Source organism: Blennius ocellaris, assembly GCF_963422515.1.
Source record: "Blennius ocellaris genome assembly, chromosome: 1".
Taxonomy (NCBI): domain Eukaryota; kingdom Metazoa; phylum Chordata; class Actinopteri; order Blenniiformes; family Blenniidae; genus Blennius; species Blennius ocellaris.
In genome coordinates this window covers 348,062-372,059 of record NC_137650.1, presented here as the reverse complement: position 1 = coordinate 372,059, position 23,998 = coordinate 348,062, and the positions used below count along the sequence as shown (strand labels likewise).

Sequence of the window (23,998 nt, the reverse complement as noted above, 5' to 3'; positions counted from 1 at the left end):
ACTAGTTTTATCAGCTCATAACCTGTCAGTAACCTTCCAATACCAACTAGTTTTATTAGCTCATAACCTGTCAATAACCTGCCAATACCAACTAGTTTTATTAGCTCCTAACCTGTCAGTAACCTGCCAATACCAACTAGTTTTATTAGCTCATAACCTGCCAGTAACCTGCCAATACCAACTAGTTTTATTAGCTCATAACCTGTCAATAACCTGCCAATACCAACTAGTTTTATTAGCTCCTAACCTGTCAGTAACCTGCCAATACCAACTAGTTTTATTAGCTCATAACCTGTCAGTAACCTGTCAATACCAACTAGTTTTATTAGCTCATAACCTGCCAGTAACCTGTCAATACCAACTAGTTTTATTAGCTCATAACCTGTCAGTAACCTGCCAATACCAACTAGTTTTATTAGCTCATAACCTGTCAGTAACCTGCCAATACCAACTAGTTTTATTAGCTCATAACCTGCCAGTAACCTGCCAAAACCAACTAGTTTTATTAGCTCATCACCTGCCAGTACCTTCCAATACCAACTAGTTTTATTAGCTCATAACCTGCCAGTAACCTGCCAATACCAACTAGTTTTATTAGCTCATAACCTGTCAGTAACCTGCCAATACCAACTAGTTTTATTAGCTCATAACCTGCCAGTAACCTGCCAAAACCAACTAGTTTTATTAGCTCATCACCTGCCAGTAACCTGCCAATACCAACTAGTTTTATTAGCTCATAACCTGCCAGTAACCTGCCAATACCAACTAGTTTTATTAGCTCATAACCTGTCAGTAACCTGCCAATACCAACTAGTTTTATTAGCTCATAACCTGTCAGTAACCTGCCAATACCAACTAGTTTTATTAGCTCATAACCTGTCAGTAACCTGCCAATACCAACTAGTTTTATTAGCTCATAACCTGTCAGTAACCTGCCAATACCAACTAGTTTTATTAGCTCATAACCTGTCAGTAACCTGCCAATACCAACTAGTTTTATTAGCTCATAACCTGCCAGTAACCTGCCAATACCAACTAGTTTTATTAGCTCATAACCTGTCAGTAACCTGCCAATACCAACTAGTTTTATTAGCTCCTAACCTGTCAGTAACCTGCCAATACCAACTAGTTTTATTAGCTCATAACCTGTCATTAACCTGCCAATACCAACTAGTTTTATTAGCTCATAACCTGCCAGTAACCTGCCAATACCAACTAGTTTTATTAGCTCATAACCTGTCAATAACCTGCCAATACCAACTAGTTTTATTAGCTCATAACCTGTCAGTAACCTGCCAATACCAACTAGTTTTATTAGCTCCTAACCTGTCAGTAACCTGCCAATACCAGTACTGGTGCTGATGGTAGGAAGACATTCTCAATATGTTTAGAGGATCTCATGTTTTAGTGATTAATTGGGGCGACACCTGCCATAACTTTTTTTTTTCTGCTCGTTGACATAGTTACAAGTGCGTTGTTCAGTTATTATCAATCAGATACAACCTCTCATAAAACATTCATATTGTGAGAGAGAGAGAGCTTTGGTAAAGATGGGCACATTTTCTTGAATAGAAATTAAAAGCTTTATTTGTATTGTGGTTTTGATTCTTTAAAAAATAAATCAGTGTTAGACACCTGATTGGTTACTGAGTTTTGTTAGTTCAAAACTTGTTAAGTGCAATTTGTGTCTGCTGTGTATAAGACGTGTCAACACACTGAGCAGACGACACATTCTACTGTTTCTTATCTTTATTTTTTAATATTTGCTGGTGAAGTAATCCAAAAGTAACTAAAAGCACTCTGGTATGTTGCTTTTTATTATAGTACTTAGAGTAAGTTACTGATTATATTTTTTGACAAGTAACTAGTAATTTTAACGGATTATAGTTTTGAAGTAACCTTCCCAACCCTGCCGAAAGGCCCCCAATTATGATTGAATGGTATAATGAATAATAGGCTTCGACCACAGGGTGTGTGTGTGTGTGTGTGTGTGTGTGTGTGTGTGTGTGTGTGTGTGTGTGTGTGTGTGTGTGTGTGTGTGTGTGTGTGTGTGTGTGTGTGTGTGTGTGTGTGTGTGTGTGTGTGTGTGTAAAATGACCCTGAAAGTATTCATAGTTGTGCTGCTGAATACACTTTCACTTTGATAAAAGTACTTTGTTAGGGTTGATTCATTCAAATGTTACCAAATATAAGAAGACACCCACTAATATACAACTGAGTGAACAAATTAAAATGTAGAATTCTTTATGTATTATCAGCTTTCAGTTGTAAACAGTTTGGCTGTACTATTTTCTGTTCAACTCATTTGTTTGGTTTTTCCAGCTCAATCAGGCACCTGATGTTAGTGAGCTGTGTGCGAACACCATTGACACAACAAAGGTAAAGGAACTTTTTGAATTACTCAATGTACTAGAATTACAAGGTATTTACGTTAGTGCAGTATTGATAAGCTCTATGAGAATACATTATTATTATTAATCAGGTTTTCCTGTCTGTTTGCCAAAGTGTTTATGACATGTAAGGATTTGTCTGTATAATTATGTTGGGATGGTCTGTGTGTTTAGCATGGCATCAAAAGTAATTATAGATTGACCTACAGATGACTAAAGGTTTTACATGACCAAAAGGTCCCCAATTAGTTGTGTCAGTGTGTGTGTGTGTGTGTGTGTGGGTGTGTGTGTGTGTGTGTGTGTGTGTGTGTGTGTGTGTGTGTGTGTGTGTGTGTGTGTGTGTGTGTGTGTGTGTGAGTGTGTGTGTGTGTGTGTGTGTGTGTGTGCGCGCGCGCGCGTGCGTGCGTGTTTAGAACGATCCAGAAAGTATTCATTGTCGTCCTGCTGAATACTCGTGGTGGTCAAATGAAGCTTCATGAACCACTATCTTTCTTTTCTGAAGCCACTAGATGTCAGTGTCTCTTCAATAAATGTTTGAAAGCACACGGTCTTTCAGCCTCTGTCTTCAAACCAACTTTGCCATCTGGTGGATTCAGATTTAGTATTTAGTAGCTCTATGAGATTGCGTCGTTATTATTCAGTGTTTCTCTTCTGGAAGGCAGGATAGTTTTAAGTATAAAAGTCCAGTGTTTCTCCCAGATTAAAACCCGGCCTGTCAACAGGATCATAACCGACGAATTGGAGTCAGCTGTTAGCTCAATGGCCCATTAGCACCTCCCCCCGATAAACGTAATTCGGTCAGTTGGGCAAGCACGGCCCTTGACTTCAGGTTTGGCTGCAAACTGTGAACTGGATTTCCTGAACGAAGGGAGGTTTCAATGAGACTTTTCATGACAACATGTCACTGTTTTGACAGATTTTACACTCAAAACACTGCAAAGCAACAGAGCAACGTGGATGTTTGCAACCAGCCAGGTGCCCACATTTTAAAACCCAGCTTTCCAGGAGAACAGCTCTGGCATCAAAACATAGCTGTTTCACACCCAATGATCAAAATGCACTTTTTTTCAAAACTCTAACATTTTTTGTCAATGTCTTGGATACAATGCACATAAACCAAAGATCATTTGTCCATTGAACTTTAATCACTGGTTCAAAATGACACAACTTCACATCACAGTACAATCATTTCAAAATGCTATTCACATATTACATTTCTAATGACTGTCTATTCATTTCATTACAACAATCTAACTATCAATTGATACAACTACTCAAAATGACAAGTAACTGTTGCATTTTAAAGCATAGTCTTGGAAACTGAGGATCATGTTCAGATCATGACATTTTCAGGATGATGACAATGATTGACACGACCTGTCACACCAATTTGTTACTGATGATTGAGCTGATCTTGTGGTATATAAGGAAGTGGCATCCACAACAACATATGTAGTGATACAACATGGAGCGGGCAGGTGGGAACCGTAGAGGTCAAGTAGGAAGAGGAAGAAGAGGAAGACGTGGTCAAAGGAATGGCAGGGGACAAGCACCCACTTTGAGAGGTGGCCATGGGCCCCGTTTGAGAGGTGTGGGGGAACGAGGTCGAGGACAAAGACCAAGACAGCAATGGCAAAGAGTCTCCCATGAGGTAAGAGCAATTGTTGTTGAGCATGTCATCAATCATGGCATGACAATGATTGAGGCAGCAAGAATGGTACAACCAAACCTCAGAAGATCAACGTGGCCTCAATCATGAGAACTTTCCGCAATGAGAACCGGTGAGTGTTCAGCATGCACTAGAGTAAACTTTACAGTATAGTACAGTAGGCTACTCTTACTGTAATTGTCAAGTTATTGTACACTGCATGACAATGTGCAGTACAAAGTAGGAAATGTGACTATTACTGTAAAATGTGTTCTACAGTATGATGATCGGTTCTTCCTGTCATATTCCCTACAGAATTGAGACTCGACCCAATAGTGGAGGTAAACTCCTCACTGAGGAACAGGAACGGGCTGTGGTCAACATGGTCCAGACAGAAATGACATGAGGCTGAGAGAAATCAGACAGAACATCCTGGACGATGAAGATCTCTTCAGGAATGTGGAAGCCATAAGTTTGCCGACCATTGCACGTGTTCTGAAAAGACACCAGGTGTCCCTCAAACAGTTGTACCATGTGCCTTTTGAAAGAAATGGAGACAGAGTGAAGCATGAGCATTGAGTATTTTCAGGTATGTTCATTCATGATCCTTGTTTGTGAAAAATTCCCCATCATTGTACTTTAATCAATACTGTACAGTAATCCTCTTTCCAACATGTCTTTTTGTACATAGAGGGTGATGACGCTGGATGCGGATGAAAACTATCACAAATTTGTGTTTGTGGGTGAGGCAGGCTGCATCCTGGCCAAGACAAGGAGGAGAGGGCGAAATTTAATTGGCCAGCGGGCCACCGTACAAGCACCTGGACGACGCGGGGCCAACATCAGTATGTGTGCCGCGATATCAGAAGATGGTGTGGTAGGGCGTAGATCTCTGATTGGCACATACAATGCAGAGCTCCTTGTTAAATTTCTTGATGAGCTCCAGTAACTCTAGTCTGCAGAGCTGTTGATGTCATTTATGTCATTGTGTGGGACTACGTCAGGTTCCACCATGCTCCTCTGCTGCAGGCATGGTTTCAGGGACTACGTCAGGTTCCACCATGCTCCTCTGGTGCAGGCATGGTTTCAGGGACTACGTCAGGTTCCACCTTGCTCCTCTGCTGCAGGCATGGTTTCAGGGACTACGTCAGGTTCCACCATGCTCCTCTGCTGCAGGCATGGTTTCAGGGACTACGTCAGGTTCCACCATGCTCCTCTGGTGCAGGCATGGTTTCAGGCCCATCCACAGTTCCTCACTGTGTACTTGTCTCCATACTCTCGTTTCCTTAAAGTAAAGTATACGATCGGCATCCACATCAACAAATGCCCCTTCTTCATGCCTGTGATGACATCACAGCAGCCCAGTGTCAGGCCTGGATTCACCAGGCACGTAGGTTCTTTCCAAGATGTTTGGCAAACGACAACATCTTTACAGATGTGGATGAGAACCTGTGGCCCAATCCACAAAACAGGGTTTATGGGGATGACGAGTGATTGTTCCTTTATTTAGCTTTTTTATTTCTTACTGTACAGTATCCAGGTGTGGAACACATCAGATTGTTTTGCAGGAGTTTTTTTTTGTTACAGTAATTGTTACTTTCATTCAACTTGTGTTGTCATTGAGTTTGTATTCATCAATACATTTCACCTTTGTTCAACTAAAACTGTGATTCCACTGTCTGTGGTATTCTCTCAACTAGTCATTTTATGTACAATGACATTACGTGGAGCACAGGATGAAACATGTATCACATATTTTGTACTACAATATTTAATGGTTGTACGAACGACTAAACAGTGACATTGTGTGTATGTTGTGTGTGTGTGATTTAAAGAAATGTCTCTATGGTATTTCAGGATAAAGTAGTTATTTGAACCAATTATTCTGTGAGTGCAAGCTTTCTTTAAAGATACGAATAAACAATGCAATGTTTTGAACATTGGACAGTCTATGATACAAGTGCTGACTGTTTTGTATCTAGAGTTGTGAAAAATGACATCAAGGTTCTGAAACTAGTCTCAAAGTGATGGACAAAAACTGTAATAATGTGATTCTGAGCTTTTAACAAGTTCATCATGAGATGATGATGTCACGCAAATCCCCACATTGTCCAAATTAAACAAAAATAGTTTGTATGTGCTTCTTTTTCTGATCTTATACCTACCTTAAGTTATCTTTTGAGAGAATACATGGATACATTCCTACATTTCATACTCACCTGAAGAGAGTTTATTACAGCCTCATATAAAATCAACAATAATGATAATAATAATATTGAAGCAAACAGCTCTGGTCTCGGAATAGTATCGGTATCGGCAGATATCCACACTCAGGTACTGGGATGGGATTGGAAGCGAAAAAACGTGGATCGGTGCTTCCCTATTTGAAAGTGCCGAGTGTTTGTCTCATAGCACTGATGTATTATTGACACCCTCTCTCTTTTCTTTCACAGACAAACGATGTAACCCAAAACGTAAGTGGGATGTCACCGAGCTATGATGTCCTTCATCTATGCAGGCTCAGTACCACAGAAGCATGACTGTGTTCTGTGTGTCAATGCAGAACTCTATGCTCTGAGAAACCGAAACTGCTGTGAAAAATTACGGTAGGAATCGGATAACAACTTTAAAGTGACAGGCTTGTTCAAAGGACTTCTAATGTATTCATTTTGCAGTATAACTATTTGAAAGTATCATTGATGTTGGTTCTGTAGATGTACATTTTCGTGGTTTCAAAAGCTATTCCATTTGAGATGTCTTGTATTTGTATATTAATCATCCCTCATTTTAGTCAAACGTGAGTTAACAGCAAACAAGGTGCATATTTCCTTTCTGATGTTTCTCTGTTTTTGTTGTCGATTTAAGCTTAGGAGTGGAAGCTTTCAAGCCTGCACCCTTCCTGTACAAAGGCTTGTAGCAGGCTGTTGGGATCTCACAAGACCACAGAACGTTTGTTCATGGGAAAGACAATTTTCATATGTCATGATACGTAGTCATGACATATGAATTCTGACCCAGGCATGTGATTGTCTTTCACACCCAGTGGCGGGGGGGGGGGGGGGCTTCTGCAGGACCCCCCCCCTTTCTGCTCACAAGACGCTTCCCCTATGCATTCAGCCAGTCACTGATTGGTTGAAGCTCTCAGGATTCAACACGTTCAAATCCACACATGTAACAAAAGGCTGCGAAACCAATCTTAAACTCTCTCCTGCAGCGAACTCTCTCCGGTGAACACCAAGAAAAAGCTGTTTCCCAGCAGCTCAACTCACCCGGCGTTAGCATACAGCTAACACCAGAAGCCTGCAACCAGGAGCTTTCACTCCTCAACTCCTCTGCTGACCCGACCACGAGGGTCAGACCTTCCCCTGGTCCAGAGACCAGCACCCAGAGTCTGATCTCCCATCAACCAGGAAAACCAACCGGTTCCTCCAGGACGGACCAGGGAAACGACGCCTCACAGAACTTCTTTGTGTTTTCCTCAACCAGCAGGAAAACCATCACAGACCTGAGCAACCAGCTCCTCAGTCTGGACAAAAGGAACAACCAGGAGCTGCAAAGAAGGACTCCTGAAACATCAACTTCATCTTCTTCTCCTCAGCCTGCAGAACCAGCAACCACAGTTAGCAGGAGGTGCTAACTACAGGAGAAGACACCAGCTTCCCTCCAGCAGGACAACAACTGAACTCCTTCAAGGAAGTGGGAACAACTGGGCTTTACCTGAGATTAGTTAAACCTGATGCTATGATAGAACTGTTTAACTTTATGAAGATGTGTTGATTCTGTTACAGTGATTGAGTTCTATAGATAATGATATTAGGAGCAGTTATCAACCTGTAAACCAACGTTAGCTCTGCCACAGACACAGGGTCTGCATGCTAATCTTTGCTTTACTAACTAGTTAACTCACAATCCTACACATATCACATCAAAGACAACATCACACAGTAACTGAACACCATCTGACGACTCCTGACGTTTTACAAAACAAGTCTCATTCACATCAACTCATTCTAGAAATGGTCCTTTAGCAGAGACACACAGGAAGCAGATGCTAAAGACTAGCTTCCATGTTCCATTGTTCTCCAGCACATGGTGGAGACCCAGGACAGACTTCCTGCTCTCTGATAACCTCCATTTGAATGTAGTTTCTTGTGACCCGCCATCTTGTTTTGTAGTTCCATCACACGTCTCACACACACACTCCCTCCACCTCTCTCTCTCTTTTACTCCCCCCCCCCCCCCCCCCCACACACACACACACACAGCTGTATATAGGTAGTTAGAATCTGTGTTTTTTTTGTTTTCATTGTAAATAAATATAATTTTTGGAATCATACTTGCTGTTTTATTAATGTGCACAAAGGTGAATGAAATGTCGACCTCTTCTGTGTCAAGAACTCCAAAATCCTTCAAGCTTTACTGTTAATTCTGGTAATTGTAATTAATTTGACTATTAATTCAAATTCCTGATTAACTGTTTAGTATATCTTATGAGACTGATAGAACTGATAGTTCCTGTTAAGACAGGTGGCGCTCCGAGGTTCTGATACAGATCAGATTACATTTCAATAGCATTATTAATAACTATCTTCGATAATTATTAATCATTATCGATAGCCAACCACAACATAAATAGTGATCCTTATGAGGTAAGAAATCCCCACAAAGCCCAGATGGGAAGGTTTGGTGGTGAGAAGTGTTGGGTAGTTCTGTGGCTCATGCCCATGGAGATGGCTTCATATTTCAAGCCATCATGAAATAATCGCGTTCAAGCCACATTTAAAATCAACCTATATGTCTTTAAGCAAAGCCCCAAGTTCCTTTAAGTCTATTCTTTGTTTGAATTCTTCTAAGTTCTTTGTCTTACCTCTTAGTTTTGCTTCAAACATTCAGTTGCTGAGAATTGATAGGAGTGAAGCGGGGCTGTTTTTTACCATCTATGAGATGATCCTATACTTCCCCATCTATTTGTTTTTTATGAGTTGAGCTAAGTCTACAGCTAGATCAGGGGTGTCCAAACCTGGTCCCGGAGGGCCCCTGTCCTGCATGTTTTAGTTCTCTCCCTGAAACTCATGATGATGTCATCACCAAGGTTGCAAAAAGCTCAATAACGAGCCCTTCATGTGAGCTCATTCCCAGGTGTGCTGCAACTGGGAATGAGCTCAAACAAATTGCATTGGTTGCATATAGCGCTTTTCTCGGCACTCAAATATGCTTTACATTGCATTCTTCATTCCATACTCAATGGCGGTAAACTACATGGGGAGCCACAGCTGCCCTGGGGCAGACTGACGGAAGTGAGGCTACCATTTTGCGCCATCCACCCCTCCGACCATCACCAGCAACCATTCACTCTCACACTGCATTCACTCAGGCAGTTCTGGGTTCAGTGTCTTGCCCAAGTACACTTCGGTATGTACACCTGCACCAACCTTCCATTTGGGAGACGACCGCTCTACCAATCGAGCCATGCCGCCCCAACATGCAGGACGCCAGCCCTCCACGGCCAAGCTTGGGCAGCCCTGAAATAGATTAATCGAGAAAGCACTTGTTGGTCATTACCAGGGTTCCTTTTGGGGACTCTAACTTTATTATTGGTGGTGGTGGTGGTGGTGGGGGGGGGGGGGGGGGGGGTGATGGCCCCAAAACCTCTGTCTTCTGTTCTCTTACAGGTCTCTGGCTGGTCAATGCCTACAATTGTCTAACCTGGGACACCTGACCAGTGTCCCTGGTTATATAACCATGCCAACCATGCTGTTACTTCTTGTACTTTGGTTTGTTTTCCTCTGAAAACATGCACCACAAATTGACTACTGCATTCATGCACCCCCACACACTACTGATGCTCACAATCACACCTTATGGCCATGTTTTGCCTTAATAAATAGTGTTTTGGTGCAGTCAGACACCTCTGGGCCTCTCCTCCTTTGTTGCAGCCTAAATCCATTGTCATACAGCTTTGAGAATGCCTGACCCTGTCAGATCTCGGAAGGTAAGCGAGATCGAGCCTGGTCAGTACCTGGATTGGGGACCAGGAAGTCTGGGTGAATGCAGTGAGAGATGAGTGGTTGGTGTGGTGGTCAGAGGGGCCGATAGCACAAATTGGCAGGGCCCAGGGCAGTTTTAATAAGCAGTTTTCTTAGTAGCGAGAAGGTGTGTTGATTACGAGTTCATGTAGTTAGGCGCCTATGTGCCCCGGAGCAGCTGTGGCTACATACGTACTTTACCACCATTGAGTATGGAGTGAATTAATAATGCAATGTTAAGCGTCTTTGAGTCTACTAGAAAAAAACACTATATTAGATATCCATGCATTATTATTTAAATCCAGTTGTAACATAAGAGAATGCTTGCGAGCCAAATTCAAATCAGCATCTAACCAATCATGAATGTGTTCTTCTCAAGGTCGTCTGTGACCTCCATGAAAGGTCACAGACCGCCTACATTAAGAACTGATTGCCTAAAGATACTAAGGTTCACACGGCAGGATTATAAAATTGTCGGCAGATTTCCCAAACCTGAGAGACCACACACACAGCGATAAATAATCACAGGTTTAACAGTTTTGGTCGTACCGTGTGTGGTGTGCAGCCACTCTGCAACATCAACACACCACACATGAACCGATTTCACTCGTGAACATCCCCAGTACAGAGGGGAAGTCTCGCAAAACCTCACGAGATCAAACGTGATTCCAGAGTCAACAAACCTGGCGGATGAAGAGGATGCAATGGCGACGGTTTGTGGTGTGTTTTATTTCCTGAATAAACACGTTTTAAAAAGAACAGATGGTTTGTTATGACAACTGTTTTGATTTTTGGATTCCCTGCCCGCTTCCAGTCCGGCGCCACTATGTCACCTCATTTTCTGATTGGCTACACGTCACAGTCAACAGGCTCGTTGCGTCGTCCCCTCGGAGGACACCACACATGGTGAGAACTCGAGCCAAAGCAATCCAACATGTTGAATATCCCCGATCTCAGATCGGAGCAATCGGAGCAATCATCCTGCCGAGCAGACGAGAGCAGTCTTAACACATCACATACAGCAGAGGTCCGTTTCACGAAGCAGGTTTATCGATTACCCCAGGTTAATTAACCCCGAGTTGAGGGAAATGCGGGGTTTTCCGTTTCACAACGGGAGGTAACTCCAACCAGAGGAAGAGGGGTAACTCCAGCCTGTTTCACAAAGTGGGGTAACGTCAACTCCCGGTCAGTTACCGGGGCAACAGACGCTCTAGAACTAACCTGGTCGGGAGCAGGTTTTTGTCAGTGAACCTGGAGTTTTGCTCTGGCTCCGCCCCCTTTCAGACGGACACGGGATTTCATTTCCTCATTCAGCGGGGGAGTTTTGGCGAAACAGTTCTGCAGTGCCTTATTCCCCAGGCAAATTAGACGTCAACTTTATTCCCTCAATATGGAATGTGCTTTTGATAATGATCCGATTGATGAAGGCGCAGCGTTACTTCGCCGAGAATTTAATATTCGCAGACAGATCATCATCAGACCATAGATGTACTGGCATTTCCAGACACCTTCCTTTTTGAGCGGTACCGTTTTACTGCAGAGACCATTATGTACATCCACAGTTTAATCGCTCTGTACATTGGCAACGTCACCAGCTGAGCCTTGCCCTGACGTCATAGCACATATTGTGTGTTGCGCTGCGTTTCCTCGCAAATGTCAGTTTTCTGCACAATATTGGAGACGCAGAGCACCTGAGTAAGGCCACTGTATGCAGCCAATCAGAAAGGTGTGCCTGGCCCTAAAAAGGTTTTTAGCAACTTTTGTTGTTTTCCCTGGAGAGAAACCTTCAAGAGTCATCAAGGAGCAATATATATTAAATAAATATTAAATAACATTCTGTTAATGATATTGTGCTGCAATCTTAGAGTGGGATTAGTAATTTTCCTGTCTTTCAGGATTCCTAAATGTGATAGGCTGCATCGATGGAACGCACATCCCCATCAAAGCTCCTTCACAAGATGAAGCAGCTTTTGACAGGGGTTACCATGCCAACCCCGGCTGCTGACCCCTTACCCAGACCCTGAACCAGGCCCCCAACAGAACTTCAACCGGGATCACTGCAGGACAAGAGCCCGGGTGGAGCTGACCATCGGCCTGCTGAAAGCCTGTTTCCAGTGCCTACGTCACCTCAGGGTGACCCTGAGAGGTCCTTCATAACACCCTGCCCTACGTAGAGAGGACCCTGCCCTACATAGAGAGGACCCTGCCCTACATAGAGAGGACCCTGCCCTACATAGAGAGGACCCTGCCCTACATAGAGAGGACCCCGGTGATGATGATGAGCCCATTGACTTGTCAGCTATGCAGGATGGCAGAGCTGTCAGAGACACCATATGCCATCATCACTTCGGGGTCTGATCACCACCACCACCACCAAATAAAGACATGATGCACAATTCATTTGGTCTTCTTTATTTCCTACAAATACAAGAGCTAGTTTAGTTAATGTAGTTAGTAGTTAGCATAATTCACCTGGGACTGTACACCCACCCTTAACTTGTGCTCCAGTAGTTCTATTTCCAGATCTGCCTTTCTAATCTGGCGGTCCAACTACTGCATTTCCTTAGCAGTTTTTTCCATCTTCTGGAGCAGGTGGAGTCTATAGATCTGTTTTACAGATAACTGGGAGGACATTGAATGATTACAGTTGGACATGAATTCCACAGAATGAACCTCTGGTGTTTACTGAACATCTGTCTCACTGTCAGTCCTTGCAGTGGATGTTGAGGGACCCTCCTGCTGCTGCCCAGCCAGGCCCTGTTAAAAATAATGTGTCAATACTTCAGTGTAGACAAAATATCACTCTTTATTCCACCACAATGTTTCAGAAATGTAAACGGGATGAGAACTATCATACCTCTATAGGCCTTTGTGGATCCTCCTCTGTAAAGGCAGCAGACAGGGTTTCCTCGTACTCTTCATCCTACATGAATATGTTTCAGTATATTTAAACTACCATTTGTTATGATTTGGTTTGTGTGCTGTCCCCCTCCCCCCTTTTTGTGTTCTTTTTGCAGCAGAGCAGTGTGTGGCAGGGGGTGTGGCTGACTCCTCCTGGTGCTGCAGACTAGACAGCTGCACGTCATTACCTAATCAACCACAGTATGAAGGCCTGGATGTCTCAGCACCACACTGCCAGATAATTCCGTCCTGTTCGATTCTCCTGGAGTCTCGTTCCTGGTGACCTGCTCCTCGTCGGCCAGCTCCCTGTCTCCACTGCCTGCCACCCTCAGTTTGTGAAATAAACTGTTCAACTTGCCTCCTGCTCCTGTCTCTGCTTTGGGGTTCTTTAGTTAAACGCAACAGAATTATCTGGCCACCATGAACCCCGCAGAGACAGAGAAGATCAAGCAGGTCCTCGCTGAGACTGAAAAATTCCAACGAGCTGTTGTTTCACAAGGAGTGCTTGTCGGACAGCAGGGCGTCGCCCTTCAGGAAGTTTTGTCCACTCTACAGGAACTCACTACGGGAATGCATCAGCTCGGTGGTCGTCTGAACGAAGTTGCTGCTCAAGTTTCCTCGCTTCAACCTCTCAACCAGGCGCAATCTCCAGACCCTGACCAAGCGGCGGATTCAAGTCTCCAGATCCCAGCTCCCACCGGTCCCCTGACATCTCAGCCTCGTGAGCCTTTCATACCCACACCTAGCAGGTACTCAGGAGAGATAGGGATGTGTAAGCAGTTCCTACATCAATGCCAGTTAGTGTTTGATCAGCAGCCACTCACCTACTCCTCTGATAGGTCTAGAGTAGCTTTTGTAATGAGTCTATTTTCTGGGAAGGCATCCGCTTGGGCGGTAGCATTATCTAACAGTGACTCTCCAGTTTGTTACACACTCAAGTCATTTACATCTGAAATGCAAAGAGTGTTTGATCATCCACTGCAGGGTAAGGAGGCTAGTAGTCGTTTGCTCTCTTTGCATCAGGGCTCTGGTTCAGTTTCGGCTTACTCCATTGACTTCCGCATTTTAGCTACGGAGTGTGGATGGGATGATAAGGCACTACAAGGCTTTTTTTTTCGCGGCCTTAGTGAGGAGGTGAAGGTAGAGCTGGCGGCCAGAGATGAGACCGCTAACCTAGAGGACTTAATTTCGCTTGCTATTAGACTGGATAACCGCCTTCGTGAGAGACACAGGGATAGAAGGGTCAGGTCCAGACACTCTGTCCCTACCTTCCAGTCCAGGACCCCTCACCCGCTGGAACTACCAGCCCCTCCTACCCAAGGGTACGCTAACACCACAGAGGAGCCCATGCAGCTCGGGAGAATGGGACTCACCCAGGAGGAGCGTCAGCGCCATTTTCGGGAGGGACTCTGCTTCTATTGTGGCCAGGCCGGCCACATCCTGCTCAACTGTTCCGCTCGGCCAAAAGACCAGGCTCATCGGCCTCGGGAGGGGCGCTGGTGAGCCACACTCCTATGGATCCCTCCGCCAAGCGCATTCAACTCAGGGGTACTGTGTCTTTCAACACCATTTCTCTCACAGTTCAAGCTTTAGTGGACTCTGGTGCAGATGAGAACTTCATAGACTCTGAATTTGTCTCCCAGGCCAACGTTCCTACTGAACCTCTCTCGGAGGCCAAGACTGTATTTGCTCTCGATGGACGAGTGCTAGCCAGTGTAACTCACCGTACAGTCCCAGTGTCCCTGTTGGTTTCCGGTAACCATTGTGAATTAATATCTCTCTACATAGTTCCCTCTCCGTCAGCTCCACTGTATTGGGCCTTCCCTGGCTTAAACTCCATAACCCACACATAGACTGGTCCACCCAATCCATTGTTAATTGGAGCTTGTTCTGCCACTCCCATTGCTTACACGCAGCTGTTCCACCCACTAGTTTCCACACGCCTTCAACTCCTAAGCCCATTGACCTGTCAGTAGTTCCGTCTATGTATCATGACCTCAAAGAGGTTTTCTCTAAGGACCGAGCGTCATCTCTGCCTCCTCACAGACCTTATGACTGTCAAATAGATCTGATACCTGGTGCTCCATTACCTACTAGTAAGTTGTCTAATCTCTCCAAACCAGAAAGGGAGTCAATGGAGACATATATTACTGAGAGTTTAGCTGCAGGACTTATTCGCCCCTCCTCTTCTCCTGTAGGAGCAGGTTTCTTTTTTGTGGATAAGAAAGACAAGTCCCTACGACCATGCATAGACTATAGGGGCCTAAACGACATAACTGTTAAGAACAAGTACCCCCTTCCACTCATTGAGTCCGCCTTCAACTCCCTTAATCAGGCCACAGTATTCACCAAGCTGGATCTTCGGAATGCTTATCATTTGATCAGAATCAAGGAGGGGGATGAGTGGAAAACGGCATTCAACACCCCCCTTGGACATTTTGAATATTCAGTCATGCCGTTTGGATTAACAAATGCACCTGCTGTCTTTCAATGCCTTATTAATGATGTTTTGCGTGACATGCTGAACAGATTTGTGTTTGTTTATATTGATGACATTTTGATTTTTTCAAGTAACCTTAAGGAGCATGTTCAGCATGTCAGACTGGTTTTGCAGTGACTCCTTGAAAATAGACTTTTTGTGAAAGCTGACAAATGCGATTTTCATGTGTCCTCTGTCAGTTTTCTTGGATTTGTGGTGGAGAAGGGGCAAATCAAGACAGACCCAGCCAAGGTAACAGCGGTGAATGAGTGGCCCACACCTACGACCAGAAAACAACTCCAAAGATTTCTGGGCTTTGCAAACTTTTACAGACGGTTTATACGCAACTATAGTAGAGTTGCGTCTCCTCTCACCAAGCTTACCTCTGTTAAGGCACCTTTTTCCTGGTCTCCCGAAGCGGATGCCGCTTTTGTAAGGTTAAAGCACCTGTTTTGTTCTGCTCCGGTTTTATGTCATGCTGATCCTTCAGCTCAGTTTGTGGTGGAGGTAGATGCCTCGGAGTCTGGAGTTGGTGCTGTGCTCTCTCAGCGGTCAGGCACCGATCAGAAGATGCACCCCTGTGCCTTTTTCTCTCAGCAACTCACTCCAGCAGAGAGGAACTATGATGTGGGCAATCGTGTGCTTTTGGCCGTCGTCATGGCTCTCAAGGAGTGGAGACACTGGCTGGAGGGGGCTTCTCAACCTTTCCTGGTATGGTCTGATCATAAAAACTTGTCCTACCTTCGCTCTGCCCGCAGGCTGAATTCCCGCCAGGCTCGGTGGGCCCTCTTCCTGGGCCGCTTTAACTTCACACTCACCTACCGTCCAGGGTCCAGAAATGTGAAGCCCGACGCCTTGTCACGCCTGTTCACTCCTGCCATCTCTGCAGATCCACCAGAGGACACATCCTACCCTCCTCATGCATAGTCGGAGCTGCCACTTGGGAAGTGGAAAAGACAGTTCAGGAGGCGCAGGGAGACCTTCCCACCCCTGCTGAGTGTCCACCAGGGCTTCTGTTTGTGCCACCTACTGCCCGGTCTGCGGTGCTTCAGTGGGGACACGGCTCCAAGGTCGCATGCCATCCCGGTGTCCACCGCACCCTGACCCTGCTTCAACAACGTTTTTGGTGGCAATCTCTGACAGCCGACACACGTGAATTTGTCTCAGCCTGTTCCGTCTGTGCCCGCAACAAGGCATCTCATCGTCCCCCTGCTGGTTTACTGCGGCCACTTCCCATACCTCATCGCCCTTGGTCCCACATAGCAGTTGATTTTGTGACCGGCCTTCCCCCGTCAGAAGGTAACTCCGTTGTTTTAACAATTTGTTGATCGTTTTTCCAAGTCAGCCCACTTTGTTCCTCTTCCCAAGCTCCCGTCTGCCTTTGAGACAGCTAATCTCCTGGTTGAGCATGTGTTCAGGCTCCATGGACTCCCTCAGGACATAGTTTCGGACAGGGGTCCCCAGTTCGTTTCACGAGTATGGCGTGCCTTTTGCCGTGCCATCGGAGCCACTGTAAGCTTATCTTCAGGTTATCACCCACAAACCAATGGCCAGACTGAGCGGACCAACCAAGATCTGGAGGCTGCCTTACGTTGTGTCACGGCCAGCCACCCTGCCTCTTGGTCCGTTCATCTCCCCTGGATCAAATACTCGCACAATACCCAGATCTCCTCGGCCACAGGTATGTCTCCATTCATGGCGTCTAACGGCTATCAGCCTCCACTCTTCCCAACACAGGAGAGGGCTGTGTCAGTGCCTTCCATTCAGGGATACCTACAGAGAGCTCGACACGTGTGGAGGGAGGCCCGGGCTGCTCTTTTGCGAACGAGGGCTCGTAACCAGATGCTGGCGGATCGGCGCCGCATCCCAGCCCCTGACTACAGCCCTGGTCAGAAGGTCTGGTTGTCCACACGTGACATTCCTCTGCGGTGCGAGTCCAGAAAGCTATCTCCCAGATTCATTGGGCCGTTTGAGATTGAGCGCGTCCTCAATCCCACGGTCGTCCGTTTGAAATTGCCTTCCTCTTTGAACATTCATCCTTCTTTCCATGTCTCCCTCCTGAAGCCTGTCTCCTCCAGTGATCTTTGCCCTCCGGCCGAGCCCCCTCCACCCCCCCGGGTTGTCGATGACCACCCGGCCTTTTCTGTTCGCCGCCTGTTGGATGTCCGGCGTCGGGGTTGCGGGCTGCAATTTTTGGTGGACTGGGAGGGGTATGGGCCCGAGGAGCGCTCGTGGGTTCCACGCTCTTTCATTTTGGACCCTGATCTCGTTAGGGATTTTTATGTTCTTCACCCGGATAGACCTGGTGGGTCGCCAGGTGGCGCCCTTTGAGGGGAGGGTACTGTTATGATTTGGTTTGTGTGCTGTCCCCCTCCCCCCTTTTTGTGTTCTTTTTGCAGCAGAGCAGTGTGTGGCAGGGGGTGTGGCTGATTCCTCCTGGTGCTGCAGACTAGACACCTGCACGTCATTACCTAATCAACCACAGTATGAAGGCCTGGATGTTTCAGCACCACACTGCCAGATAATTCCGTCCTGTTCGATTCTCCTGGAGTCTCGTTCCTGGTGACCTGCTCCTCGTCGGCCAGCTCCCTGCCTCCACTGCCTGCCACCCTCAGTTTGTGAAATAAACTGTACAACTTGCCTCCTGCTCCTGTCTCTGCTTTGGGGTTCTTTAGTTAAACGCAACACCATTTTGCAAGATCTTTGGAGTGTTGCCTACTTACAAGGTCTGTTGTGGCATGAGGGGGTCCAGCAGGCAGAGAGCACCATCACAATCTGTTGGGTGACAAAAAACAAAGACATGATGGGGAAATAAAGATGAACAGAAATAGGCTTAAAGAGATATATAGGCCTCGGCATATTCTATATTATGAAGGAAGTGGTATCTTGAGGGGTGAGGTCTGAAGAGGAGCTCCTCCAGGGATTCCCTCAGCCACTGGCCTCCCAACATTCTGGCTTAGGGCTCCTCTGCCTCTGTTAAAGGTGGAGGTGCTGGGCCTCCACCCGTTTTACATCTGCCTTCTTTCTGTTGGCTGAGTAAAGTCTGCGTTAGTTTAGCCTTAGTTATTTGACAGCACATGATGTGGGTGAGAAGACATTTATGTGTTTGAAAACAGCATTATGTTGGGAATAAAACACCTCACAGTCAAATGGCCACTTGATATTTACTGTACAATGTCACACATGATCGACATTACGTTAAGAAATGTATTGATTAACAATTAAATTAGCAGCGGTCTTACCTGATTGGACAATGTTTTTATATTTCACTTTCAGCTGCTGCCAAGAGGCTTCTCCCCCGCGGAATTGCACCTTAAAGAAATAAATTAATAAGCTACCATCAAGCAGTATTCCCTTGCTATAATATCGCGATGACAAAGACGTTTGAACTTACGCATTCACTTGAGCAGCAATCTTCTTCCACGCCGCCTCCCTCTCTTTAGCAGCCGCTGCAACGTTGCATTTTTTTTTTTTAATACGTTCATATTCGCCATATGATCGGATCAATACTTCCTGAGTATTGACCAAAATCCGGTGTTGTGGAACCGAAAACTCAGTGTTTTCTGTCTCAGTGTAACTCAACTCAGAGCTCGGTGTTAAGCTCATGGCTTGTTAAACCTGCTTCGTGAAACGGACCCCAGGAATATCTATAGAAAGAATGGAAATAGACACCCCACCCGTAAAACATATTTAAATTTTATTGGTTTAGAATCATTTAGTTCAAATACAAGCTCTTTTGAGTCAAGTGCAATTCCTATACTGTCCATTAGACGGCGCATGTCAGGAAGTAAACGGCGATCAACGCATGTGCTCTCTCTTGTCTTTATCACAGGTTGGTAAATACTTAAGATTCACAAACGTAAAGCATATTATCTGGGTTGTACCATGTTAAGGATAATATTGTGTGCGTAAGGAGTCGTAAAACTAAGTTTTACCAGAGTTTTCGAGTGAAATGTGAACCGTGTTGATGCTAACCCACATTCCTATATTTTATAGGAATGTGCCTATATGTACCTATATGTGCATATAGGTACACATATGTGCATATATGTGCATAAAATATAGGGAAACGGCCAATTTTATATATGTCACATATATTCAAAACCTATATTAAAACATATATGTTTATATAGGTTCTTTCCATGTGGGAAAGCACACATTTGTTCCATCGTCAGAACACTTTATGAATGGGCCACCATTATAACAGATGACATAGACCATATGTGTCAAACTCAAGGCCCGCGGGCCACATCCGGCCTGGCTTGCAATTACATCCGGCTCGCGAAATCATTTTATATTATTGTTACTAATGGCCCAGCGATATGAAGCACTGATAACACAATAAACTACAGATCCCATAATGCAGCGCTTCAGCTGCCTTGCCGAATGCTTCCCACGTCAATCAAGTCTAGCTTCTGTTGCTGCAAGTTATTGCAAAGCTAGCCCCTCACGATGCCAAAGAGAAAAGTTCATTCTGAAAACAGAGCCTTTCAAAACTGATGGGAGGCTGAGTATATGTTTGCTGAGATTGCTGGTAAACCCGTTTGTCTCATTTGTGGAGCTAATGTGGCTGTAATCAAAATGTTTTTATCTAAGACGGCACTATGAGACAAAACATCGGGATAACCTGAAAGAGCTGAATGCAGAGCAGAAGATACAGAAAGTAAAAGAGTTAAAGGAGAATCTGGCATTTCAGCAGACGTTTTTTACCCGTAAAAAATGACAAAGTGAAGCTGCTGTGAAAGCAAGTTTTATCGTGGCAGAGGAGATCGCCAAAGCAGCCCGGCCATTTACCGAGGGAGAATTTCTGAAGAGCTGCATGATCAAGGTGTGCGACGTCTTATGTCCAGACAAAAAGCAGATGCTGGCCTGAGCCTGAGTAGAAATACGGTTGCTGATCGAGTTTGTCAGATGGCCACTGATTTAAGAACACAGTTGAGTAAAAGAAGCAAAGACTTTATTGCATACTCTCTTGCTGCGGATGAAAGTACTGACATGACTGCGAGCCATCTTCATCCGTGGGGTGGACTCCAATTTTAGCATTACAGAGGAAATATTGGACATTAAATCGATGCTTGGGACAACGACTGGAAAAGACATTTTTGAAAACGTATGCCAAAGTGTAACCGACATGAAACTGCCCTGGGAAGAACTTATTGGACTTACAACTGATGGAGCACTGGCTATGTGCAGTGAAAAAAGTGAACTAGTGGGAAGGATGCGAGTAAAGATGCAGGAGGAGAACTGTACTGGTGAGTTAACAGCATATCACTGCATCATACACCAGGAAGTCCTGAAGATGGACCATGCAATGAGCACTGTAATGCAAACCGTAAACTTTATCCGAACTAAAGGTTTAAATCACCGGCAATTTCAGTCCTTTATGCGGGAGATAGATTCAGAGTTTGCCAACATTCCTTATCAGAGGTGCGTTGGCTAAGTCTGGGAAAAGTTCTCAATAGAGTTTTTGAGGTCAGCAACGAAATCTGTCAGTTCATGGACAGTAAAGGAAAAGATTCCACTGTTTTGTGGGATGAAAAGTGGAAATGTGAGTTGGTGTTTCTGGCTGACATAACAGCTCATCTCAATGTCTTAAACCTCCGGCTCCATGGACGTGACGGCATGATCACTGACATGTATTACACAGTGAAGGCATTTCAAGCGAAGCTGCTTTTATGGGAGACCCAAATGCACCAGTGCAACTTGCGCCACTTTCCCTGTTGCCAAGTGATGCTGAAGCAAGTCGGCAAAATGGTGTTCCCAAATACGCACTTTGCCGATGAACTGAGCGCACTGAGTTCGCACGGTGCTTTGGGACTTTGAAGAACAAAAAAAGAATTTCCAGTTGCTTCGCCACCCACTTGCTGTCGACGTGGAAACTGCACCTGTGCAGATTCAGATGGAGCTGATTGAGCTGCAGTGTAATGGGACACTAAAGGCAAAGTACGACACTGCAGGGTCCACACTTTATTCACTCCATTCCCGCAGCAATGCCCCAGCTCTGTCCACATGCGGCTCAAACCTTGTGCATGTTTGGTAGCACATATCTGTGTGAGAAGCTCTTCTCAGTGATGAAGTCGAACAAAACAGCACACAGGAGTCGTCTCACTGATGAGCACCTGCAGTCCATCCTGAGAATCTCCACAACACGGGACCTCACACCAAACATAAACCAACTTCTTGCCAAAAGAAGATGCCAAGCATCCAGCTCTGATAAAATGGCATAAGAGCAAAGAAAACTGAATGTTTTGATTTTTTTTTGTTATTTGCTGAAAAGCACAAATTGTATTTATATTTCCAGGTTTTGTTTTGTTTTTTGCAGCATGTTCATATTTTGAATTTGTATAATTTTAACAGGAGACATTTTTATGGAGAGTAAAATCTTTTGGGACATTAAAAATGTACGTTTTTTTTAAATATATAAAATGAAATAAAAGCAAAGAAATTCAAATGTTTTGATTTGTTATGTTAACGTTTACTTAAAGCACAAGCACTGTCACAATTATTTATTTTTCAGGCATTTTTTGCAGTATGTTCATATTTCTAACTTGTATAATTTTGATTGGATATATTTTTATTGAGCGCAAGATATTTTAAGTTATTTAAAGTTTAAGTTTATTTATTCCAGAATAATATTCCTGTCTGTTTTTATTCATATTTATTTAAAAAAAAAACATTTGGTTTTAGTGTGCTCAATAAATGTTTATTCTGTTCGGTCCGCGACCTAAAGTGTGTTTTAAATTTTGACATAGACAGACAAACACATCAAGAACGCACTCACACAGTGTCAATACCCCAAATGGGTCTTAAACAAAAGAAACCAACAAGTCGACAATATGGAAAAGAAGGGAAAATAAAGGAAAACAAAACACGCAGAAAAACCAGACAAGAGCAAAAACAAGATCACTATCCCATACATCCGAGGAATAACAGAATCCACACACCGGCTAATGAAAAAACACAACATCAGCACAGCAGTGAAACCACACTCAAAACTCTCACAGTTACTCGTACACCCTAAAGACAAAATAGACCCGGAGAACAATTGCAACATAATAAAGAAAATCCCATGTAAATCATGTCAAAAAACATACATTGTTGAAATGTATAGGGGTAGGGCAGCTCCTTTAATAGGAGGAAAACCGAACATGAAACAGAATGTGAAAAAGAAACAGCAGGATGACTCACACGATCAAAAAAAGGCACAGCAGAACAAGAAAATGCAAAATCAGCATCACAAACCACTGCAGAAGGAAGAACCACATCGTGAAGTGGAATGAGGGAAGGGTCATCACATCAGAGGAGAACAAGTTCAAACGGTGGATAAAGGAGGCCATCGAGATCAGGAAGCGGGACACCATGAACCAGGACAAGGGGGCCTACATCCTCTCACACCTGAGACTCCATCCTCCAGAGACCACCAGATGGTGGGGGGCGTGGCCAGACGGAATCTGACGGATCTGTCAGACCAATCACCTGATAAAGACTGGCATGTCATCACACATCAGATGAAACTGAGAAAGACTGCAGCTGCAGCTGAAACATGTCAGCAAGGTAAAAAAAACTAAAATTACTTTCCTGTATTCACCTGTCGTTTAAAAAAGAATCCATACCAATGTAGTTAGAAAACGGCAAAATGAACATAATTCAACGGATAAAAATCTGATAAAAATAATGTTGGCAGCCACAGAAATGAATAACAAGGAGATGGCTAAATAAGGAAACCCTCATGAAGGAGGAATGGATTGGAACTGTAGCAGAAATGTGGAGCATGGAAAAGCTAACATTCTCACCAAACTTTGATAGAGGCATACTCACTAAATACTAATATACAAACAGGATAAATGGATACTTTACTTTGATATAACGACCTACTAAAAAAGAGATAACAATATTTAAAAAAATGAATAATATAAATAGTAAGGATAAATACATTCCTAGAACTACATGGATATACGGCACATCAACACACACACACACACACACACACACACGTCCGAAATCCTAAAACTACACGTGTATTAATGACCACGCCATCAACACACAGAAGCACATAATAAGCAAAGTTAAAAAGTAAGAGAATTTGGCTAAGCAACTGGTGGACATCACTATATCACTGGCAACACTGGTCATCATGTGGCTCTGGAGAGTGTATGAAATTGAATATTACTCATGTATGATGTATGATTGGTGTAGTTTGACTCTTAGTTTTACATGAAAGATGTTTGCCTTGCTTATGCATCATACTGTCATGTGCTGTTGCCTGTGAACATTGACATTCTAGTGTATGAACCAGCATTTGGAAGTCTTAATAAAAACATCTTCACAAAACAACAGAACAATATATTTGAGGGATCATATTTTTATTGTCAACTCTCAAATCAGACTTCATCCATGTGCACAGCACATACACAATAACATTTTATTAAGGCCTGTATAAAACTACAGGACAACTAATAAAACTAACAAAATGATCACAAGACCACAGGACTCAGAATCATAGATAGACAGTTTCATATTGTCGCTTTCCCTGAAGGCAGACGCTTGTAAGCAC

At 44.2% G+C, this 23,998-nt stretch overlaps 1 protein-coding gene across 3 annotated transcripts in view; it reads right to left on the bottom strand.

The window, feature by feature from the left end:
• The window catches only part of fgf4 (fibroblast growth factor 4), a 93,644-nt gene that overhangs the window by 58,091 nt on the left and 11,555 nt on the right, over positions 1-23,998 (bottom strand). Inside the window, exon 6 of one of the 3 annotated variants that reach the window (XR_013936681.1) lies at positions 18,193-18,219. The exons of 1 other annotated variant lie outside the window; for it this stretch is intronic. The gene's annotated coding sequence lies outside the window, so the exon portion shown is untranslated. Of the gene's footprint in view, positions 1-18,192; positions 18,220-22,878; positions 22,905-23,998 lie in introns of those variants that run through there. One more of the 3 variants, XR_013936682.1, reaches the window with a different exon arrangement.